The sequence below is a fragment of the Rutilus rutilus genome, assembly GCF_951802725.1.
Source record: "Rutilus rutilus genome assembly, chromosome: 3".
Taxonomy (NCBI): domain Eukaryota; kingdom Metazoa; phylum Chordata; class Actinopteri; order Cypriniformes; family Leuciscidae; genus Rutilus; species Rutilus rutilus.
Window position 1 is genome coordinate 4461201 of NC_140211.1, and position 17303 is coordinate 4478503.

The following is a 17303-nucleotide window of genomic DNA, read 5'->3' on the forward strand; positions in this document are numbered from 1 at the left end:
GTGACAGAATCATGTTTCAGAGTCATTTGAAGAGTGCTACTTGTTCCTAGCCATAAACGTGGACGTTCAAGTGTTTTGTGAAGTGAAACTTGTTGATGACTAGAAACATTTCTAGTGTTGTTTAGTGAATCTTGTTTGTGAAAATATACAGAAATATGGACGTTCAAGCATTAGGCAAAGCAATGAAACTTGATGACCAGAAACATGGATGATCAAGTAACATTTAAAGTGAAACGTCATAAACCCAAAAAAGGGCACTTGTTTTATTTTTGTTTTTATTTATTTTTAGCTGAACTGACAGAGGAGTGTCATTTTAGAGAGGAGTTTGTACAACTGAAAAATGTCATGATGAAAAAACAGATGCCAATGCTGTGATGTTTAACACAATTAAATATTATTTGTTCAGAATACTGTCTTGGTGTAAGTGGCTTGGTTATGGTGGTGTTGAGGCTGACGTGGAACTCATCTGGTCCAGCGTATTGGAGTTATGGGTAATTAACTTGGCTGAGACTTGGTCCAGTTATGGCCCATGTGTGGCCCTTGTCTGGAATCCAGACCTGGTCCACACTAGAACCGTCATTCATTGCGGTATGTGGGCCAAGTCTTGTGGGCCAGAGCTGGGCCACATAAAAATTGGATCATGCTCAGGTGTGGCTCAGTTTGGGGCTTTCTGGTTAAAGACTGGTGTTGATGTGGTTTACTTAAGGTTATGTTTTGATTCCAATGTTACATTTTGATCTGGCCCAATTCTGGGCCAATTATGGTTAATTAACTTGGCTGAGACTTGGTCCAGTTATGGCCCATGTATGGCCTTTGTCTGAAATACAAAAACAACCACTACGCAGTAACGTATATTTATATATTGTCTGTGATATATTGTTTGGTTAAGAGAAAATTTTCCAGAACGTGGACATTAAAGTCAAATCATGTCTGTTTTGACTTCTTTCAATCAAAGACTATGAAGGGCTGAAATTAACAAGGCAAAAAGTAACTAACTCAAAAACTGTTGATTAAACTCCAGAAACAGCTTTGCCATCTTCTTTATCAGTACCGTCGCTCCCTAAACGCAGAGTATGCAGTTTTACCAAAAACATAATTTGTTATTATAATATTGCGATTTTTTTCTTCTCTTTCTTCAGTATGTCAAATATTTGTCCAATGAAAATATTCTGTATTTGAATGTTTTATGATGGGACCTTGAACCTTTTATGGACTTAAAAGGACCATTACAAATATTCTCCTGATATTATTATTATTATTATTATTATTATTATTATTTTATTTTTTTCTCTTCACTTCTCACTTTTCTGAGATGACATCAGATACTCGATTATTTTGTCATGATCAGTTACACTGCTGATAACTGTCCTGTTTGCATGTAAATCATGTTATTTTTAAACAAGTTCATATGATTATTGCTTGCTATTAAAGACATACTTTTATTGATAAAAAATGCCAATCAGTGAACTTATTACATAAACATGCTTTTACCATGTAATTATGCAACACTCTCTATAGAAATAAATCCTACAGTTATATATAAACTGACTACTTGCAAGTAGTGTATTAAAATTACCTTCCTTTCTGTTTTACAGGATTACTTAGACTTTTTTTAAGATCTCTACAATATCAAACTCAACAGCTCTTTTAAGAGCCAACCATTACAAGAGCTACTAGTGAGTCGCAGCGAATCTTGCCGTGATCAGCCCTTCCCAGGTGAAGTTTCTAGAATATTTCAGTCAGAATTTACTCATCAAATGCTCTCTCCTGAATATGGTAAATTAACTGAATTATAACCTTCTTAATTTATACGTTTCAAGAACAATACTAATTGCACATAGAGTAAGTCGAGACTTTCTTGTTTTACAGCAGAGAAGGAAGACCAGTCCATATACAGTATCAACGCAAGCTAATTGAATAAGTCCTTTGTTTCGGGTGAGGAAGGAACATCTGGTGCCCAAAGAAGACAGAAAGCTGCGCGAGTCCATTGGTATGTCTTGTATTGAAACAATGCTGTAAGTACATCATTTGATGTTGACAATTTTACATTGTACAAGTTATGACTTGGTTTTTGACCAAATGAAGCTTTTGAAACAAGTGACTGAAGTGTGAACACAAGGAACCGTGTTTACTCACATTTGAAAACACCCGCATCGCTGATCTCAGCCATGACATTGCGCTATAATGGCTTCTGTGTGTTCCATCGTGGCCTTGTCTCTGTGCGGCCTGATTAGCGATTCAGCATCTCGGTATTTAATAAAAAATTTAAAAAATAAATAAACTCTTACAATGATGGAAGTGGCCTTTGTACCAATTAAAGCTCTATGAGGTCTTCCATGAATTCATGTTCGTCATGCTTATTTTATGTTTAAACTTGCTTTTCTTTCTATGTTTCAGGAACCACAGTAAAAATTTAAAAATGTATTATGTAAAAATGTATTTTACATAATAAAATAAAAACTACACTACACTGTCTAGCGTCTTTACACCTTCAACACTGTACATAATAGTTCAATAATAAATAATAATAATAATAATAATAATAGTTTGTTACATTTATATAGCGCTTTTCTAGGTACTCAAAGCGCTTTAAATAGAATGGGGAATCTCCTCAACCACCACCAATGTGCAGCATCTACCTGGATGATGCGACGGCAGCCATATTGCGCCAGAACGCCCACCACACACCAGCTTACTGGTGGAGAGGAGACAGTGATGAAGCCAATCAGTATATGGGGATGATTAGGAAGCCATGATGGACAAGGGGCAAATTTGGCCAGGATGTCGAAGGGGTTACACCCCTACTCTGTTTTCCGAAGGACATCCTGGGATTTTTAATGACCACAGAGAGTCAGGACCTCAGTTTAACGTCTCATCCGAAGGACGGAAACATAATTACATAATTTTATCTCCCGAGTCCTTCTGGCAATAAGTTACGTAAATTATAAATAAAATGATCAACTGAAAAAAATGATCTAAAAAACAAACAAACCAAAAACAGAAACCAGATCAGACACACTGATATTCATCAATGCAATACGAGAAACTACCAGGATATTTCAGGACACACTGAAGGAGTTTGCTGGAAAAGCAGTGTTTCCTGGAGAACTTTTTCCCCCCTTCCACACATTTACATTTTATTCACAAGTTCACACTTGCATACAATTAGAGGGGGTAAAGTTTAATGCATATTTGGCGTGCTGTTTGGGGGGAGTTCGGCCCGAACCCAGAGTTCTCCGCCGTATTTAAGTGGTTAGGACTATAAGCGTGGAGAAGGGGTGGTGGAGGGATGCTGCTAATCTGTCAATGGATTGAAGTGAGACTGGTTAGTGAATATATACCTCTTACCATTGATTGCTGAGTGTTCTCCACTTGTGTTAATATCTGAACGTGCTCCTCCCAAACTTTGTTAACAAAACATAATTTGTTATATAATATTGATTTTTTTTCCTCTTTCTTCAGTATGTAAAACATTCTGGATTTGTATGTTTTATGATGGGACCTTGCACCTTTTATGGACTTGAAAGGACCATTACAAATATTCTCCTGATACTCTCACTTTTCTGAGACTATTGGGAGAGTAACCACTTATATGACGTTAGCAGTATACTGTATGAACAACTTAACTGTATGTGATACCCCTAGTGACCTGTTTGTTCTGTTCTTTTGAATGTAAAACAAATATATATATAGTTTAACGTTTTTGTTAAAGTTATCTTCTATGTGTTTCCTTGTTTGAATCTACTATTAAAGACTCTTTTGAGTTTCTCCTTCTTCATGCACTGTTCCAGCTGTCTAACTATGACACACACATGCATGTGCGCTTCGGTTCGATGAAGTTCTCAGGTTTCACAAACGCCAAATTGTGCTCGATATTTGTCTTCCTTTGTTTATCTGTCGACAGTTTTGCACGTCAGTTGTGATACTTTTGTTCCAGACAATCACACAAAGGCAAAAGAGGAACCTGACAGTTAACGTTATACATATGTTGCTCCTTGTAAACTCATTTTGAAATGAAGCTCTTGGGAAAATAAACGGATCATATAAATACGAGCAGTATTTCAGTCAGAGCGAATCCCTCTTCAGACGCTCTTCACTCACTCCAGGTGGGCAAGAATATTCATACTTCTTTATTTATAGCAAATTATGATTATATTCCTATTACACACAGATGGATATATATTTTAGATATTTATATACAATTTTTAAAAAGAAAGTGATTCACTTTTTTTCTATTCTAAAAAAGGAAATTAATTATTTTGTTAAAATCTACTTTGAAATGACTTTTATTTCACTAATGCAGTGTTTTGAAATGATACAAGTCTTCATTAAAACAGACTAAATCTGACTGACTTTTTTTACACTAATTCATTTAGTTAATTGATTAGTTAAAAATAAACATTTTAATTTATTGATTTATTTAATTTAACTAATAGTATATTTTCAAAAACAACAAACGAGTTGGCAATAATACAGATGAATGATTTTGAAACCGTACAGTCAGTGAGTGGTTTTAATTCAGCAGGTGAAATAAAGATTGATAACTTTTGAATTGTAGATGTTTTTCTCATGGTGATTTTCCTCAGTGTGTTTGACAGATCTGAACACACACACAGACTGGTGACCTTATCAAGCAGTGTCTCTGATCACAGTGTTTGACATCATCCTTCAGTCCAGCGTGAGTCTCCATTTCATTTAGCAGTTTATGAGCCATGGCTTTTATCTTGGCATCATGGATTAATTACATTGAAATTCTTTAATTTTTCTAACATTGATGAGATTTACTTTACTTTATTGTCACGTCATTGACCAACCTGATCTTACAGCAATTCATATTAATTTTACGAGGTGGATAATTGTATGAATTCATACAACCTCACTCGTACGAATTTTTACTAAATCATACAGTGATTTTGCAGGAATACAGAACAAAGAATGTGACATTCAACTTCAATAAATACACAAAATCATTAGATACTTGTAGTATCTTCACTATAAATCAGACTATGACATATATTGAGTTAAAGTTATCACTTTACTTCTGTTTACAGCGGTTACAGCAACAGACATGGGGGCATGGTGGTCTTCAGAAAAGTAAGTATTTATTGTTCAAAGCGTTGACTTTATCTTTATTAACTTTATAATCAACTGATTATTATAAATATGAGTACATCATTTACAACAAGGTTTCATTTGTTAACATTAATTAATTACATTAGTTAACATTATTATTACAGCTCTTAGTTAAAGCTGCAGTCCGTAATTTTTTGGGTTCAAAATAAATAAATAAATTTTTGAGCAAGTACATCACCAGCCAGTGTGCAAAACTCTCTGCTTGCCGTAGCTCGATTCAAAACGGTAAGCTTGTAATAATGTTTTTAATTCTGCGGGAAATTCGAGCATGTCTGCGTCATTACATCACATCTGTACACATACAGAAGAGTCTCGGCTAGTCGGCTATGAGTGTGAGGATGCTGGAGATTTATAGCCTTTTCTCACAGCACTTGATATAATTAAACTTATCAATTTGATGGCGGATCCAGAAAAGTTCAAACGACAATCACCAGTGATAACTAGAGATTCACCCGCTGTAAAACGCGAAAGACTTCAGACTTCGGAGTGGCTACAGAAAAAAAGAGACTGCAACCGGCCCGTGCGAACACAAGGATAAATATCGGGAGGGCATTAAATGTCACGCAATGCTGATGATGTTAATATTAACAATTCGAGAAGAAAGTACAATTTGCATGGTTTGGCGTGATATGATAAGCGATCGTTAGATTTAATCAGCGTGATTTACTGCAATGCTTTTTCCCCTTAGTTGGTCAGAACAAAAGTGGATGTTATTTACTTGTTCAGACGACATTTTCCGGTGAAAACTCTTATGTTGGTCATACTTTCAAAAAGTAGAATCTGTGATTGCGAATGACAGGATCCACACCGGCGGCAACTGAGAGCCGCACATTCTCCACAGAACATTGGAGATTGTGCCGAGACACAACCCACGTAAAGTTGATTATTCCGCGAATAACTGCAATTGCAGATTTCAAACAGAGATGGCGACAAAGAGGAAAAACTACGGACTGCAGCTTTAATTTCAACATTTTTAAAATGAATAGTTCCTCGTCAAGTGGAAGTTTATATGGACAGTGTAACTTATACTGTATTCAGCAGCTCCTTAAACCACAACAGAACATGATTGTGACGTCACAGCAAATCACATTTCATTTACACACACACAACTCTATATGAAGAGTTCAGATGCAAAAGCCTCTATTTTTATCAAGCTCGTATATTTAAGTTCAGTAATTTCACTTAAATGGCAATGAAAATTACCTATTAATTGTCATTTAAGTGAAATTACTGAACCTAAATATACAAGCTTGATAAAAATGATCATTCTAGAAGAAAATTTCAAATGGCACTTAGAGGCTTTTGCATTTGAACTCTTCATATATGACTTAAAGGGTTAGTTCACCCAAAAATGAAAATTCTGTCAGTAATTACTCACCCTCATGTTGTTCCAACCGCGTAAGACCTTCGTTCATCTTCGGAACACAAATTAAGATATTTTTGATGAAATCTGACAGAATTTTGACTCCTCCATAGGCTTCCAGTGTGACCGAAACTCACCGGCCCAGAATAGTTATTAAAACATCGTTAAAATAGTCCAAGTAACTACAGTGGCACTACATTAAGTTTATCATGCGACGAGAATACTTTTTGTGCGCAAAAACAAACAAAAATAACGACTTTATTCCACTTTTCATTTCCTTCTCTCTGGGCCTCGTAGTGTTTTTGCGCTGCGCGTCTGTGTTGCACGTCATCACGCATCACACACATGACCGGCGTCGACCAATAGTGAGCCTGCGTGGTGACGTGTAACACAGACGCGCTGCGCAAAAGCACTACGCAAACCAACTAGAGGTCGAGAGAGAAGGAAATGAATAGTGGAATAAAGTCGTTATTTTTGTTTGTTTTTGCGCACAAAAAGTATTCTCGTCGCTTGATATACTTAAGATTGAGCCACTGGAGTCACTTGGGCTATATTAACGATCTCTTTAATAACTTTTCTGGGCCAGCAAGTTTCGGTCACATAGAAGCCTATGGAGGAGTGAAACATGGCTCAGATTTCATCAAAAATGTCTTAATTTGTGTTCCGAAGATGAACGAAGGTCTTACGCGGTTGGAACAACATGAGGGTGAGTAATTACTGACAGAATTTTCATTTTTGGGTGAACTAACCCTTTAACTTATGAGATAATAATAATATAATACTTGTAGATACTTTAAGCCGACTGTTTTTACATAGATCATGCTATTATTATCATCATTTTTATCAGTGCATTTTAAAAATATTTTATTCAACACCCCAAGCATGAACGATGCATAAAACACATGATTGTAGTTGGAGTTGAACTAGCGCAGGTTCTGCCAGTAAAGGACACTGGTGTAACGTTAGCAATGATGTACATCTGAGACGGAGAGAAGTTATCAAGAGAAGGACATACAAACTAGAACACAGCCTCTATTAGCCAACGGATTAACTAATGTTAACAAAGGAGCCTTTATTGTGGAGGTTTATAGTGTTGTTAGTTTGCTATAGTGCAAAAGTACCGCATGACAATTACAATGTGCATAATGCTTAATATAATATGTGCCATTTGGCTGTTAAACCATAAAACAGATGAAACAAATATCCAGTGCTGTATGCTTATGAAAAATGTTTTGATATTTCAGGGATTTGCAGGAACTGAAGTCTAAAACTGACACTGATAAATTAAAGGACCTGAATGAGAATAACAGCATGAGTCAAACTAAGAAGATCACAGATGATTTCATGGACCCAATCGACACAAAGATTAACGAAATAAAAAATTCTCAGGAGGATTCTGCAAAAAATAAGAAAATTAACAAAACTATCAAACTGCATGAGGACCTAACAAAAGCTAGGGATGATCTATTAAAAAAGATTGCTAGCCCATGTGCAAAAGCAGAAACTCTGAAATGTATTCAGACGATGAGAATCACAGCTACTCAATTTGAGAACAGTCTGAACTAAATTTAAAGTGCCAACTAATAAAATCCTGCAGAAAGTGTTCAGTCTTTGAAAGCAGTGAATTTGGGTTTTTGAAAGATTTCATTTTATTTTTTGATGAACAACTGCTTGATTGTCATTTTTCTGGTTCTGTATGACCTTGGAGAAACTCTATTTGTCTTTGTTAATGAACCACTTACTCTGGAGTTTAGATTCTGTTTATTTCTTGTGAAATTATTCAGGCATTCATTTGAATTGCCCTTTTTGTTGTATATGTTACTGTTTTGTAATTGTGAGCGCAGCAAGCTGACTCACTAGCTTAGGACTTCAAAGTTCTTTTGTACTCAACACGAAACGTCAAATAAAAGTCTTGAATCCAGAGTTCTTCGTTTGAAGGTTTAATTATGAATCTCAAAAACATAAAAAAAATAAAACTTTGGATATTTACTTTTCTTACAAATTAAATGTACAGTTACGTGTTAGGTCAAAAGACTGTGTTGCTCCAAAGTCCAGTGGCTTCTGACTGTTTCGCGGGTACTATTTCTTTCATACTAAATCTAACAGCCAATCAAATTACATTATACTAAATCACTAGTTAACTGTTTACATTCCAATTTCTACGTTTTATTTGCAACACAGGTTTTCTCAGGTTTTACAAAATAAACTAAAATATTTTTACTTCCATAGAAATGGCTTCAACATATCCCGGTCCCTAATTGACTAGGCCTTAACATATCAATTATCAACTTAAACTTAAACTGAAGTCATTTATACTCTTACATTCAACACTTTCTTTAATTCCTTTTAACAAGAATCTTCTTTTCTTCATAGGCAAGTATTTAAGGTAAACGTTAACTGGAAAGTATTAACATACTTGACAACTAAATACTTTTCATAGACTATTCAAATGGTAATTTGTACTCTATTCAAGTCTTTCTCTTCTATCTTCAGTCTTCTCCCTGCAACAGACAAAGTTTAGTTATTGGTCTTTGAATGATACTGATCTTCGTCCGAACCTCAGCACTTCTGACAACGCCTTTGGAGTCAGGTATCACTCTTATGACTCTGCCTAACATCCAGGAGTTTCTTGGCAGAAACGAATCTGCGACGAGAACGACATCTCCAACCTTGAAACTTCTACTTAAGCCGAGCCATTTTTGCCGTTCTTGCAGAAGCGGTAAGTATTCGTGAGTCCACCTTCGCCAGAACAGATCCACCATATATTGTATTTGTCTCCAGCGTCGGCGGGCGTAGACATCATCCTTAGTAAACACACCAGGTGGAAAACTAGGCTGTGTTTTCAACGCAAGCAGATGATTGGGCGTCAGCGGCTCGAGGTCGTTTGGGTGATCTGTGTTCGTGGTTAAGGGTCTCCCATTGATGATGCTCTCAACTTCACATAGGAAAGTGTGTAGTCCTTCATCTTCTAAGAGCTGTTGCTTCACAACAGAGCTCAGCACTTTTCTCACGGTGCGAATTTGTCGCTCCCAGATACCGCCGTGGTGAGACGCAGCAGGCGGGTTGAAAATCCATTGCACACCCTTTTTCATCATTACTTCATTGATACGAGACTGATCCAGCTCTGCCAATGCCTCACGCAGCTCTCGTTCAGCGCCGACAAAGTTCGTGCCATTGTCAGAACGAATAATTGACACTTGACCTCTTCTGGCTTGAAAACGCCGTATGGCATTAATACATGAATCGGTGTCAAGAGAATGGGCTACTTCTATATGCACTGCCCTGACAGTTAAACATGTAAAGAGCACTCCATAACACTTAACCTTTGCACGTCCTCTTCTGACCTCGAAAGGTCCAAAATAATCCACACCCGTGTTGGTGAAGGGTGGTTTGTCAGGGAGCAGACGGTCTCCTACCTTTGCATGCAGTCTTCTGCAGAGGTTGCACTCTGAAATCACTTTTCTTGCTGCTGCATTGGCTCTTGGTATCCAATACCGTTGTCGCAATATGGCTAAGACATGGTTCCTACCTCCATGTCCACACTCTTGATGGATGTGGTGGAGAATGAGGTGAGCTATTCTGTGCTGTTTATGCAGAATGGCAGGATGCTTGGCCTCCTCAGGCATCGCCGATCTGTTCAAACGTCCTCCTACTCTCAACACATCATCTTGCAAATATGGATCCAGTTTGAAGATAGAACTGTTCTTTTTCACACGGGAGCCTGCCGACTGCAAGGCTTGTATCTCCTCTGTGTAAGCTTGTTTCTGACTGTATTTAACCAGTTCAATTTCAGCTCTGGATAGATCTTCCACGGTGAGTTTTCTTTTTTCCAGGTTCTTCTTGCACATCACCATTTGCTGTTCAACTATAGATCTACATTTCTCTGGATCATTCTCATTTTGCTGTATGTTCTGCTCAAACTCTTTTCTTTTCTCGCTCAGGTGTCGCAACATCCTTCTCAAGAGCAAAATCCAGGCTGCCGCCTTTTTCAGCTTATGCCAACTGGAGTAATACTCAACGAGCTGGTTCAGTGGATCTGTGCACTCGTTTGAGTTTGTGCATGACACTGCAGCGGACGTCTTCACCTCAACATCATCTTCAGTCAGGTAAGGACACTGTTCAGGTTGTTCCGGCCATTCAACACCCTTTCGCAGGAAACTAGGCCCCTGAAACCAGCTCTTACTTTCTATGAAGCTCTGGATCTTCAAACCTCTTGAAGCCTGATCTGCTGGATTTTGTGAGGTATTGACATACTTCCACTGAGAAGATGTAGTCGCTTCTCTAATGAAAGAGACACGGTTTGCTACAAACGTCTTGAAACGAAGGGCATCGTTTTCGATGTACTTCAGTACTGTTGTACTATCCGTCCAGAAGACTGACTCCATCAGGGGAAGTTCAAGTTCTTCTTTCAACATCTGATCGATCTTGACTGCAACAGTCGCTGCTGTCAACTCCATTCTCGGGATCGTAATCTGTTTGAGTGGAGTGACTCTGGACTTTCCCATCAAGAATGATACATGTTTCTCACCCCGGTCATTTGTCAACAAGAGATACGACACAACGCCATACCCATCTTGACTAGCGTCTGAGAAATTGTGGATTTGAGCAGTGTTTGTGGGCCCAAATGCAGAGGGTTTGAAACATCTGTTCAGACTGAGTTCTGAAAGCTTGTCTAAGTCTGTCAGCCACTTCATCCATGTCCGGCATGATTTTTCGTTGATCTCTTCATCCCAACCTTTCTTCTCTTGGCAGAGATCTCTTAAAATGAGCTTGATAGGTAGTAGGAGTGGTGCCAAAAAACCCATTGGGTCATACACTGTACTGACTACAGATAAAATGCCCCGTCTGGTGCATGGCTTGTCCGGCAGATATATTTTGAACCTGAAGCTGTCAGAACTTGTGCACCACTGTACGCCTAATGCCCGTTCCACTGGCAACTCATCATACTCCAAATCGAGATCTTTGACTTCAGCCGCTCGTTCGTGGTCAGGAATAGATCCCAACAGGGCTCTGCTGTTGCTGACCCACTTAGTCAAATGGAAACCACCACTGGCACACAACGTCATCAGCTCTCTCGCAAGAGCAAGGGCTTTGTCTTCTGTGGCTACTGACTTCAAACAGTCATCCACATAGAAGTTCTTGAGGACTGTCTGGGTGGCTTCAGGGGTACTCTTTGATGCTGCATCTTCTGCTGTTCTTCTTAATGCATATGACGCACAACTAGGGGATGATGTAGCACCGAACAGATGCACACACATTCTGTACTCTTCTGCTTCCACATTCAGATTACCATCTGGCCACCAGAGAAAGCGTAGCATATCTGTGTCCGTGTCTGGAATCCACACCTGGTAAAACATGGACTCGATATCTGCCATCATGGCGACATGCTCCTGTCTGAATCTCAGCAACACTCCGATGAGGGTGTTAGTTAGGTCAGGCCCTTGCAACAACTGGTCATTTAGCGATACACCTTGGTAAGTTGCTGCACAGTCAAAGACGACTCTGAGTTTCTTCTTTTTTGGATGGTACACCCCATGGTGTGGAATGAACCATACTCTTCCATCACTGCGAATCAATTGTTCTTCTGGAATCCTTACTGCATAGCCCTTTTCCAGTATGTTGTCCATAAAAGCCTTGTACTCTTGAAAGAAATCTGCATTCCTATTGAACTTCCTTTTCAAAGAGTTAAGCCTCTGTTCAGCAATACCACGGTTGCACGGCATCTTCACCTTGTCATCCTTCAAAGGCAACTTGATGCGGAAGTGACCATTCACGAGCTGGGCTGATGTTGTCACTGTATGCATGAACTTCTTATCATGTTGCGACTGTTCTCGTCTGTCGTCACATCTTCTTTCTGGAAAATCTGCATTGTAGTGCTTTATCAGCATGTCATCAACGCTAATCAAAGAAATACGGTTGACAAGGAAACTTTGTCTTTTGCCATCATCTGATTCCTTCTCTTGGCATCTGCTGATTGGCCCATTGACAACCCAGCCTAGAGCTGTCTTCACAGCATATGGTCCGTCGTTCTGGCTATTAATGATCTCCCATGGCTCCATGGCTTTGTACGCGTTGACACCGATGAGCAGACCAACTTCTGCTTCAAGTTTTGGGAGATGGACTCGACTCAGGTAAGACCACTTCTCCAAATCTTTCTTCTGTGGGATGTTGGCCTTTTTTGCAGGTATATCTGGCTGAGTATACACATTGGGAAGCTGAATGTAATCTTGCTCCTCTAAGCCACACACCTCCAAATCAGTAAGTTCATAGCTATTCACTTTCTGTTCTTGCGTTATAGTACGAAGCAGGAACTCTGTCTTTCTGCCTCGCATATTCAACTTCTTTGCCAATTCTTCAGTGCAGAAAGTCGCTGTACTTCCTTGATCCAGGAAAGCATAGGTCTTGATTATCTTTGTGTCTTTCTTGTGTTTTATCTGCACAGGTACGATGGGAAGAATACACTCACTACTCCCGGCCCCAGTATGGTCACCTGTTCTGCACCCTGCAGACACGAGAGCACTTGTGACTTCACTTGTACTTTGTGAGCTGTCATCTGCACTGTTGTTCTTTGATGAAGCATATTCTTTAACAATGTGCAAGATAGCTGGGTGCTTGAATGAACAATCTGGACAAGAGGCCCTTTTTTTTACAGTCCTTGGACATATGACCTGCCGTCAGACACCCAAAACAAAGACCGTTCGTTTTCAAGAACTGAATTCTTTCTTTCAATGGCTGTTCTCGAATCTTGTTGCACACATTTAGTGCATGGTTCTTCTGGCAGTAAAGACAGGGACTTTGAAAGACACTTGCTGACTTGACTGCAAAAGGTTTCTTTTCAGGTTGGCTTTTACTGACATTATTTTCAGTAGCAGACACATTCACAGCAAAGCTGCTTCTTTTAAACTCACTTTTTCTAATGCTTGGTTGCTTTTTTGAGTTGTTCTGATTACTTGAAGTGGAGTCCAGGATGTCTCCAAACAGCGGGTCATTGGCAACCTTTGCTTGACGGTGCACATATTCCACTAAATCAGGAAATCTGGCTCTTTTTCTTGTTCTTTCTTGAATGTCATAAGCGTAACTTCTCCATCTTTCTTTCAGTTTGAATGGAAGTTTGGATAAAATGGACTTCATGTTGGTAGGATTGTTCATTTCGTCCATATAGTCCACATCATTCACTGTGTTACAACATCCTACTAAGAACAAAGCAAAAGCATTCAATCCTTTTCTATCTTCTGGCCTTATCTGAGGCCATTCCATAGCCTTCTTGATATAAGCTGTAGCGATGGCCATTTCATCTCCATAGTGACGATCAAGCAGTTCTCTGGCTTCTTTATAAGCTCTGTCAGGTCTCATGTGCTCACAGCTCCGAACGAGGTCAAGTGGCTCTCCACTCGTGAACTGCTCAAGATAGTACAGCCGGTCTTGATGACTGTCTGTTTTACTGTCAATAGCATGCTCGAATGCCCTTATGAAAGATCTGTAAGTCATAGGATCTCCTGTAAATGTGGGTATGTCTCTTTGAGGCAGTTGAGACAAACTCTGTTGTTTAATGAGCATCTTGGTGACTTCATTTTGACGCTGTAGCACTTCGTGCAGGCTATCTGTAGAAGAATCAGTGTGATCATGAGGATTAAGATGTGGCGTGCTGCTGACAACATCAAACCTTGACAACGACTTTCTTCTCTCTGAAGCGCCAACTTGAGTGGCTGGCTTTGGATTGAATGTAAGGAATGTCTTATCAGCTGATACACTGTTTTTGTCAAATCTGGGTCCTAAAGGTGGCTCTAATAAATCATATTTAGATTCCTGAGCATCTTCAAAATCTTCGTACACCTTTAGTTTGGCATCTGAAGCAGCAAGCTCAGTTTCAAGCTCTAATTCCTCTTTTCTAATTCTCAAGCGAATTTCTTCCTGCTCTATTGCTTCTCTCTTTTTTATTGCTGCAGCTCTTGCCAACAGTGCTTCACGTTCAGCTTTAATTCTCAGCATTGCAGAATTAGTACTGGAAGTGTGGCTTACCACGGAGTTAGCTCTAGACACACTATCTTGTGGCTTAATAGCATCTTCTTCATCTTTTAAGACATCTGCAATCCATTTGTTTGTGTTTTCTATTAACTGCTGAAATTCCGAATATCTGTTCTTGAAAGCATCTTGATCCGCTTTCTTATCATCTTCATCTATTAACTCACACAATTCTTCATTAATCCGTTCATACTCTCTTACGCATCTTTCAAACCTTAGCAATGTTTCATCTTTAATGAGATTAACATTGTGTTCATTTTCCTTCAATTTGGCTAAATCATTCTTCTGTTTGGTTATTTGTGCCAACTTTCCCTTGCGTTCTCCTTTCAGCCTTTGTAGTTTCTCCTCTACAGCCTTTAATGTGGGCTTTGGCGCCCTCTTTTGGTCAACACATGCAGCTGCGCTTTCATCTGCCATGTCATGTCACTTTAAAATCTTCACACAGAAAACTGTCACAATTCCTATTGTACAGCTTCTAATCTTCTTATAAACACTCGTTTAAAAGAGTCACTGATGTGCAAGATTTCTTTATGTAAAGCTCTATGACTTTCAGAACGAAATATCCAGAGAGCACTTACTGTCACTTTTAGACGATGAAGAAAATATCAGACCTGTTCCAGGGAAAGTTTCATTCAGTCGACTCACAATGCAGGTAGGTTACCTCTGACTTTCTTTCTGTCTTTTTTGAGCTGCGATGTAGTTTTCGTCCGTATTGGTCTGTTATCTTTATCATCCGCTAGCGAGTTTCCCTCAGATAAGCCAGAGAATGTCGGCCCAGTCGATTAGCACGCCGTCATCACGAGCGAGCGCATCTTTTTTTTTTTTTTTTTTTGCGATCTTCTCACGCGGCTCGTCTTTCGGATTCGTCGAGCAATCTTCTTTCACTCGATATTTTAACTATGTCGAGCAGTCTTTTGACTTGGATGTGAGCGCAGCAAGCTGACTCACTAGCTTAGGACTTCAAAGTTCTTTTGTACTCAACACGAAACGTCAAATAAAAGTCTTGAATCCAGAGTTCTTCGTTTGAAGGTTTAATTATGAATCTCAAAAACATAAAAAAAATAAAACTTTGGATATTTACTTTTCTTACAAATTAAATGTACAGTTACGTGTAGGTCAAAAGACTGTGTTGCTCCAAAGTCCAGTGGCTTCTGACTGTTTCGCGGGTACTATTTCTTTCATACTAAATCTAACAGCCAATCAAATTACATTATACTAAATCACTAGTTAACTGTTTACATTCCAATTTCTACGTTTTATTTGCAACACAGGTTTTCTCAGGTTTTACAAAATAAACTAAAATATTTTTACTTCCATAGAAATGGCTTCAACAGTAATGTAATGTAAAATAAAAACTATAATCATGCTTTCCCAGCTGATGTAGATGTCAAGACCAAAATATCCATTAACAAATAAATGTACATCTGATCTCACCAACATATTCACCAAACTGTGTGATCTTTTATAAGTAAGCATGGGAAGGTATTTGAAATAAATTAAGCTAAAATGAACAAATGTTTGTTTACAATATTCAATCTTGTAACTGTTCTTGGTGTAAGGGTTGGTTTACTGAAAATGCTTTTGGTCTTTTTCATTTATTCTTTAATAACTGACTTGTATTAGACCTTCACCATATCAAACAGATTAAAACCAAAATGCATATAATGTCATTATAAAGTTCTCCATGATTATTTAATATATTAGTATATTAATCAGTAACGTTTTTGAAGAGGAATTTACTCTGTAAGATGTTGAGCTGTTCATAAAAAAATATAGTTTTAAGAATGTTTCAGGAACATCATTCTAACCTTTAAAAAGCGTTCCACTAACATTAAGAAAACTGGACATTGTAATGTTCCCATAAGCAGAACAATGTTTGGGAAGCGTTCTGTTAGCTGTGGAGTTCGTCTCTCCTGCTCTCCAGCTTCATCTGGTGGACATTAAACAGCTGTGATGAAACATGCTTATTAGTCTGATATCAACAGCTTTAAGATACATTTATATTAAATATAACTAGAAAACACACTAATGCATATAACTGGGTAGAAAACTAAGTTAAGAAGGAGCATCACTATAAAGAGTAATCAGATATTAAACAGACAGTCTACTAATACTCCACTTATACTCCACTAATGCTCCACTAATACTCTATTAATACCCAACTAATACTCCACTAATACTCTACTAATACTCCACTAATACTCTATTAATACCCTATCTATAAATGCTCCACTAGTACTCCACTAATACTCTATTAATACCCTACTAATACTCCACTAATACTCTACTAATACTCCACTGATACTCTATTAATACCCTACTACTACTCCACTAATATTCTACTAATACTCTACTAATACTCTACTAATACTCCACTGATACTCTATTCATACCCTACTACTACTCCACTAATACTCTACTAATACTCCACTAATACTCTATTAATACCCTACTAATACTCCACTAATACTCTACTAATACTCCACTAATATTCTACTAATACTCTACTAATACTCCACTGATACTCTATTAGTACCCTACTACTACTCCACTGATATTCTACTAATACTCTACTAATACTCCACTAATACTCTATTAATACTCTATTAATACCCTACTAGTACTCCACTAATACTCCACTAATACTATATTAATACCCTACTAATACTCCACTAATACTCTACTAATACTCCACTAATACTCTACTAATACTCTACTAATACTCCACTAATACTCTATTAATACTCTATTAATACCTTACTAGTACTCCACTAATACTCCACTA

The 17303-nt window shown here is 38.2% G+C and overlaps 1 long non-coding RNA gene across 1 annotated transcript; it reads left to right on the forward strand.

The window, feature by feature from the left end:
• The first annotated feature begins 4031 nt into the window (after positions 1-4031).
• LOC311287694 lies at positions 4032-16259 on the forward strand. Its single transcript, XR_014626779.1, has 5 exons — positions 4032-4106; positions 4587-4678; positions 5052-5094; positions 7741-8324; positions 15853-16259. It is a non-coding gene; the product is annotated as an uncharacterized lncRNA (long non-coding RNA).
• The last annotated feature ends 1044 nt before the right edge of the window (positions 16260-17303 follow it).